We start from the raw sequence: 8,665 nt of genomic DNA on the forward strand, positions 1-8,665 counted from the left end.
TTTTCAATTTTTCAAACTCAAGTAAAAGAGATGAAGAAAAATTGGGGTAAAATGAGAGTTATATGAAAAATTTATGAAAAAATAGTCAGCTTGGAAAAAATAAAACAAAACATGTTAAAAGTAGAATTAGCCAAATGAAAAAGTATTAGCCAGCAAAACAGCTCCCTAAAAATTACAATTAACCAAATGCAAAAGGAAGTACAGAAGCTAACTAGGGAAAACAATTCCTAATAAATTAGAATTGAGCAAGTAGTACTTAATAGCTCTCTGAGACAACAAGAATTAATCAAACAGAGTCAAAAATATGAAAAATAGAAGAAAGTGTAAAATACCACATTGGAAAAAAACCTGACCTAGCAAATAGATCAAAGAGAGACAGTGTCAGAATTATTGTTCTACCTAATAGGCATAATCAAAAGGAGGACCCAGATAACATCTTTCAAGAAATTATCAAGGAAAACTTCCCTGATACCCTGGAATCAGAGGGCAAAACAGGTTTTGAAAAATCCACCAATCACCTCAGGGAAAAGATGCCAAAATAAAATCTCCAAGGAACATTATAGCCAAATGACAAAACTACCAAGTTTTAGGAAAAATTAGTGTAAGTGGCCAAAAAGAGATGATTCAAAAGCAGGAATCCACAATCAAGATTACACTGGATTTGGCAGCTCCAACAATAGAGGAATGAGAATCACCAAATGTGATATATAAGAAGGCAAAAGAGTAAGGACTATAATCAAGAATCACCTACCTGGTGAAATTAAGCATAATACTTAAAGAGGTAAAAATGACTATGGAATGAAATAGGATTTCAAGCTTTCAAAGGAGAAGACCAGAACTGAACAAGAAATACTATCTCCAATATCAAGACCCAAGAGAAACTGAAAAAAGGAAAAGGGGAGAAGAAAATATAAGGGATTCAATGAATCTTGAAGTATTTACATTTCTACATGGGAAGATGATACTTGTGATTCTTAAAAATTATACCACTAACAGTATAGCTAAAAGAAATATACATAGACAAAGGAAATGAGTAAAAAGTGAATTTGAGGAAATGACATACAAATAATTAATGGATACAAAAAAGAAGGGCACTGAGTGCAGGAGAGTGGTAAAATGTATAAATTATTTCATATGGAGAACAAATGACTTATTAAAATGAGGGATGATGGGAAAATGGGTGAAGGAAATATGTCCTATCTGTACAAAAATATTTAGAGAAGCTCTTTTTGGAAATCAAGGGGAAGCCCATCAATTGGGGAAATGAGTGAACAAATAGTGGCATATGATTGTCATGATAGGATTGTGGTACAATTGTGCTATAAGAAATGATTAGCAGGATGGTTTCAGAAAAATCTGAGAAAACTTGAATGAACCATGCAGAATGAATAGACCAGGACCAGGAATACACTGTACACAGTAACAACACTATTGTAAAGACAAATCATCTTTGAAAGACTTAGCTGCTCTGATCAGTCTTGGGAATTTTCTTGGATCACTGTATTCCAAAGACTCATAATGAAAGATGCTGTCTACCTCCAGAGAGAAAACTGATAAACTCTGAATACAGATTGAACCACTTTTAAAAAACTTTCTTTAGTTTTCTTTTAATTTTGATTGTGTTTTTCTTTGCAACATGGATAATATGGAAATATGGTATCGTGAGAACATATGCCTAACTGAAATAAAAGGAATTCTGAGAAACATGGGAAGATTATTTTTATACACTTATACAAGATGAAATAAATAGAACTAAAAGAAAAATATATGCAATGACAACCACAATCTATGTGACAAAATCACTGAGAGGAAATGAAACTATATCTACAAAAGCTAAATAGGTCCCTGAGAATTGATCATAAACCATACCTCTCATCTTGAGATAGAGAAGGAGGAGAGTCCTAGGATAAAAAAATGTTCACACAGTCTGATGCTAAATAAATACTTCTGATTGAACAAAATATTAAATGAATACTTTCACATGTTGTTGAATTTTTTTACCAAGTATAGGACCAATCTCCCCCATTAGTCATAGTATTAGGACAACAAGTTACTTCACTTGTACCAATGGAAAAAGAATTTCTGAAAGATGGAAAATGTAACCCTCATTAAAATGGGAGTTCCCAAGGAAGGGGTGAGGGTGGGGTCCTTGCAGCTAAAGAAGTAGCATTGTTAGATCCCAGTCTTTGGGGAAGAGATGTTTTCCCTTCCCTTCAGAAGGGCAGATTCTGCCTCTTGGAGCAACTGACCAACAGGTATCTCAGAGGATTTGGGTTATAAGAAATCCCCTCAGAATCCTAGGACTTTGGAATTGTTCTCAACTGTTCCATCCCCTTTCATTTTATTAAGAAACTAAAGCCTAGAAATACGAAGCAATTGCCTCAAGGTCACACAGACAGTAACTGGCAGGTTCCCAAAGGTTATAAATATGATTTTCCAACCTCCTCCCACCCTCACCCCCAGTCACTAACATTCCAAGGGAGAAGAGGCACATGAAGAAGATGGCAGTGGCAAAGGCACCAAGGTCAAAGTCCTAGCCCAGGATGTCAATCACACACCCAGTGTAGTGGGGGATGAACATCTCACCTGGAGTGGGGCATGAGCAGGATGGGAAAGGAGCAACACAAGGACCCTTTTCCATGTCCCCTTAGACTCCTGCTTCCCCCACCACAAATGTACACATTCCCACCTTGTCTTTTTACCTATGACTGCAGCAGCCAAGAAAAAGAAAGCAACAAGGAAGGGGAAGTCAGGCCAGGACAGTCTCAGCAGCCTCCACATCATGGCTTTGTTCTCTGGGCCTTGCTCCTTCTCCTGTGCTGAATGAGGGGTTTCAGAAGGACACAGCACCTTCCACACAGCCCAGCCCAGAGCTCCTCCTCCATAAGCCACCAGCCTCCAGGCCCTGGGGGCTGAGGCTAGGAGTACAGGGGGAACATTCAAGACCCTGGAACCAGGTGCTTCAGAGATAGGAACAGGGGGGTGCTCAGGCACTAGTTTGCCTATCTTCCCAAGGCTCTGCCCAATAAAATTTGCACTTCCCACAGGACCGCCGTTTGAAAAGCTCCCTCCAGTCAGAAGCCAAGGAGCCCTGGAGGGAATAGGACTCCCAGCAGTTTCTGCAACAGCCAAAGTAAGATCAGGTCAGGCAGGAGAAGAAGAGCCCAGGACCTAAGAGTAGAGAGCTGTGTGTTGGCGTCTGTAAAAGAATCAGAAACATTACCACCACCACCACTTACGACATAACCATTATTTTTTTTATTTTATAGCTTTTTATTTACTAGATATATGCATGGGTAATTTTTCAGCATTGACAGTTGCAAATCCTTTTGTTCCAACTTTTTCCCTCCTTCCCCCCATCCCTTCCTCCAGATGGCAGGTTGACCAATATATGTTAAATATGTCAAAGTATAAGTTAAATACTATATATATATATATATATCCAAATGGTTATTTTGCTGCATAAAAAGAGTCGGACTTCGAAATAGTGTACAATTAGCCAGTGAAGGAAATCAAAAATGCAGGCGGACAAAAATAGAGGGATTGGGAATTCTATCTAGTGGTTCACACTCATTTCCCAGAGTTCTTTCGCTAGGTGTAACTGGTTCAGTTCATTACTGCTTTATTGGAACTGATTTGATTCATCTCATTGTTGAAGAGGGCCATGTCCATGAGAACTGATCATCATGTAGTCTTGTTGTTGCCATGTATAATGATCTCCTGGTCCTGCTCATTTCACTCATCATCAGTTCGTGTAAGTCTCTCCAGGCCTTTCTGAAATCATCCTTTGGTCATTTCTTACAGAACAATAATATTCCATAATATTCATATACCACAATTTCTTCAGCCATTCTCCAGTTGATGGGCATCCATTCAGTTTCCAGTTTCTGGCCACTACAAAGAGGGCTGCCATGAACATTCTTGCACATACAGGTCCCTTTCCCTTCTTTAAAATCTCTTTGAGATATAAGCCCAGTAATAACAATGCTGAGTTAAAGGGTATGCACAGTTTAATAACTTTTTGAACACAGTTCCAAATTGCTCTCCAGAATGGTTGGATATGTTCACAGTTCCACCAACAATGTATCAGTGTCCCAGTTTTCCCACATCCCCTAAAACATTCCTCATTATGTTTCCCTGTCATTCTAGCCAGTCTGACAAGTGTGTAGAGGTATCTCAGAGTTGTCTTAATTTGCGTATCTCTGTTTAATAATGACTTGGAGCATCTTTTCATATGGCTAGAAATAATTTCAATTTCTTCATCTGAGAATTGTCTGTTCATATCCTTTGATCATTTATCAACTGGAGAATGGCTTGATTTCTTATAAACTAGAGTCAATTCTCTATATATTTTGGAAATGAGTCCTTTATCACAACCTTTGAATGTAAAAGTGTTTTCCCAGTTTACTGCTTCCCTTCTAATCTTGTCTGCATTAATTTTGTTTGTACAAAAATTTTCAATTTGATATAATCTAATTTTTCTATTTTGTGATCAGTAATGATCTCTAGTTCTTCTTTGGTCATACATTCCTTCCTCTTCCACAGGTCTGAGAGGTAAACTACCCTATGTTCTTCCAATTTATTTATAATCTCATTCTTTTATGCCTAGGTCATGAACCCATTTCGACCTTATCTTGGTGTATGGTGTTAAGTGTGGGTCAATGCCTGGTTTCTGCCATACTAATTTCCAATTTTCCCAGCAATTTTTGTCAAACAGTGAGTTCTTAGCCCAAAAGCTGGGGAATTTGGGTTTGTCAAACCCTAGATTATTAAAGTTATTGGCTGTTTTGTCCTTTGAACCTAACCTATTCCACTGATCAATTAGTCTATTTATTAGCCAATACCAAATGGTTTTCATAACCGCAGCTTTATAATATAATTTTAGATCTGGTACAGCTAGGCCACCTTCATTTAAATTTTTTTCATTAATTCCCTTGAAATACTTGACCCCTATGGGGGTTCTATTTGCCACCTCAGCATTAATCTTATTTTCTTCTTCCTCTTTCATAAACAACATTCTTCTGATTGGTATAATCTGAGTCCTCTACATTATCATTTGGACAGACCATTTTGATAATCAAATCTCTTCCTAACAAATTTATACTTGTCTCAGGGATTAGCAGAAATTTCTGCAAGGTCAGCACCCCAGCATATTCTCTTTCCAAAACCTCAGTAAGAGGTGCAATAAATTTTTTTCCAATGAAATTAGGAGTTTCTTTGGACAATTGGGACCCTCAGGGCAATTGAGTTACAGAGGATCTAATGGCCCAGGTATCTATCAAGAAAAGTAATATCTCCTTGTCTGGTTCCAACATTAAATTTATCAAGGACTCTGGGTGGGTCATTTCAGTGAATCTCTTACACCCCTGAACGGGAAAAACTGAGTGAAGACCACTCTTATGAATGTGGCCTTGACCTATATCTTAAATATGACTTGAAACTTTACAATAACAAGTTGACCTATAGCTAAAAGCTGCAATTGTAGATAAATTTAAACATCCCTCCTGTCCCTCCCCTCCAACCTTGATCTTTTCATTATCATTTAAGTACCTAATAGGGTAAAGAGGGTGTTATTGACTCTTATTCTTTCTTGCAACTGGATGGACATCATCCCAGACCCTCACTGCCCCTCTCCTAAATTGCCCAAGTTCTTCCTCTGTGAAGAGGATGCCTAAGATTGACATCGCTTCTGGCCAGGTGTAGACATTAGAAATGAGGGATTATTCCAACTATTCACTAACCCAGATGAATCTTCTAAAAGGGTATTCATTTCTTTTTTTTTGAAGTTTCTCACCTCCATGCTACTCAGGGGAGCATTCACAAACCTGATCCCACTTTCCTTTTTTAAGTGAGAACAAGCTAGTCTTTGTGGGAAGCAGAAAGTTCTCTTGATCTTTCACTATTTGCTTAAGTTCCCTCCACAGAGGGCCATGAGGAGAGGAAATAGATGGTGGTTCTAAATCAATCTGAAGGAGGGACCCCAAAACTCTAAAAGTCCTTGAAGGAGAAAATCTCCTTCAACTCTGCCTCAGGGAGGGAGCCCACCCAAAGGATATGCTGTTATCTAAGTGGGGTTGGTTCAGTCCTGAAACTCATTGAATTCTATTCAAATTCAAGCTGAAACCCAGGGATGAGCCAATTTAGGACTTTACCCACGAGTTCCCTTCAGCTTGCAGCCAAAGCCCCTATTATAAAAGAGCCAATCTAAAATTCTCTCTTTGCAGAAGTTCCGAACATACCATACTATGCCATGACATGCCAAGGAGCCCCTGTCCACTGGAATATTCTTTTCCAGTATCACCCTCTCTTTACCCTTACCTATTCCCTAACCAGACTTTATGCCTCTTTGTCAGGATTTCTAATCTTACTTCCCAATCGCAATAATAAACCTTTTTATCAATCTAGGTTCTCGGGTCTGTAAACCTCTGCACCTCCAGAAGGGAGTCCCTAAAACTCCCCACCCTTGGCCAAATCCTGAGGGGGTGCAGGAGCGCCAAACCTCTCCATTTGGTTCCCTGAACTCCGAAGCTGCCACTAGACCTCATCATTTAACTCCCTGACCACTAGAAACCCTAATCTCATTTTGGTCTCCTAAATCTAGACCTTATCAAATCAAGCTCCCATTCTTGGCTCTTCCTTAAAGTCGAGGTAAGGAAGGGAGATTCAAAGCTGCAGCCAAAGGAGCTGTGGCCAGCTAAGGGACATAGGGAGGAAGCAGTGCCCAGAGAGGGTCCCAAAAATAGGGTTTCTCTGGACCCTTTTTCTTCTCCTTCAGTACAAATTGTCTCCCAGTCCACAAACACAAGGCTGCACATTCAGTCTCCTTGGTATTAACATCCCCTTTTGAATTTACATATAGATTCAAGTTTTGGCATACCCAGCCCTCAGGGGACCGGTACTTTGGCCAGTAGACATTTCCTTCCAGCAGGATGGCTGCCCCCCCAAAAAACAGTATTTAAGCAATTTATTTTTCTCCTTCCCTGTATGTTTTAGTGTTTTTCCCCAATTCTTAAGCCTATTTTCTAAAAGGCTATCTTCTGGAACACTAGATAGGTTTTCAGAGACAGCCAAGTTAGATTGTTCCTTTCCCAGGGTTCAAAGTATCTTTTCCCCTTCACTGAGGACTTAACCAACTTACCAAAGGGAAATAAATGGGAGCACTCTTATGGTTTTAACCACTTAGAGTCTCCCACACCCAGTCACCCAGGCAGCTCATCAATTCTTGCCAAAGGGAGAGTGCTCTTATGGACTCAGACTGTTTAGAGTCTTCAGGCTCATCAGTTTCTTGCTTACGTGGGTTGTGCATATAACTTACATGACTGATTCCAAACTTTTCTCTGCTGGCTTATCTCCTGAGATAAATTAATTCTCTCTCTTCATTAGATTAGTCCAGAGCTCCACTTACTTTCATTTTTGCTTTCTCCGAGTGTCTCTCTTCAAGAATTTACCCATTTGGAGTGGGAGTTCTGGATATAAGTCCAAGAATCACCAGAGAACTCTTCTATGTGTGTCTGCTCAAGGATTGGTTATGGGAGAGAGCCCTCATGAACAGCAAATATCCTGGACAAGCCCCCAAAGCTGTGAGGGACAATGACCCTTACTCAGATTAAAATCAGAGACTCTAGAAAAGCAAAAAGAGCTCATTATGATCTTCCCAAAAAAGTCAGCAATGTCAGCACAGGAGTGCAAATCACAAGCTGCAAAACACAGTATTATATAGACCCTAAAATGGAAGCCTGCATGCCCTACTGACCTTTGCTCTCATTAGCTGGAAGTCCATACTTGCATTCTCCAATGCAGAAATAATACTCAGAGAGAAAGAGTATTAGCCAATGACATACTTTTTTCCATATTAGGAACTTAATGTTATTTATGGTCAAAAGAGCAGGGGAAATAGGAGGGAAATTTATGTTTATTCAAGAAAAGTGAATGTCTGGGACTTTTGGCTGTAACATGTTGTTATCACAAAATTTCAAACTATAATTAATGTATAGGAAAAAGCCACATTCTTATAAAAGGTCTTCATTCAGTTTATTGCATTCACTTATGCTCTATGGTATTTTTCATAGGGACAGGTGCTGTATTTTACAAAAAGCTTTTTCTGCATCTCTTGAAATTATCTTATGATTTCTGTTGGTTTTGCTACTAATATGGTTGCTGATAGCAATAGTTTTCTTGATATTAAACCAATCTTGCATTCCAGGTAGAAATCCTACTTGGTCATAGTATATTATCCTGCTGATAAATTGTTGTAATCTCTTTATTAATATTTTATTTAAAATTTTGGCATCAATATTCATTAGGGATATTGGTCTGTAATTTTCTTTCTCTCTTCTGACTTTTCTTGATTTAGGTGTCGATGCCATATTTGTGTCATAAAAGGAATTTGGCAGGACTCCTTCTTTGTCTATTTGTCCAAATAGTTTACATAGTATTAGAATTAATTGTTCTTTAATTGATTTGTAGAATTCATTTCTGAATCCTGGAGATTTTTCTTAGGAAATTCATTGATGGCTTGTTCAATTTTTCTTTTAAATGGGACTATTTCAGTGATTTCTTTTCTCTTTTCTTAATCTGGGCATCTTATATTTTTGTGAATATTCATCCATTTTCATTAAATTGTCAGAGTGGCTGGCTGGCATACAGTGGTATTTAAGTGGAGATT

The 8,665-nt window shown here is 38.5% G+C and overlaps 1 pseudogene; it reads right to left on the reverse strand.

Moving 5' to 3' along the window:
• Window positions 1–450: 450 nt before the first annotated feature.
• Window positions 451–7,780, reverse strand: LOC111720930 (annotated as a pseudogene).
• Between the last annotated feature and the right edge of the window lie 885 nt (window positions 7,781–8,665).

The sequence above is a fragment of the Sarcophilus harrisii genome, chromosome 4 (genome assembly GCF_902635505.1).
Source record: "Sarcophilus harrisii chromosome 4, mSarHar1.11, whole genome shotgun sequence".
NCBI lineage: Eukaryota > Metazoa > Chordata > Mammalia > Dasyuromorphia > Dasyuridae > Sarcophilus > Sarcophilus harrisii.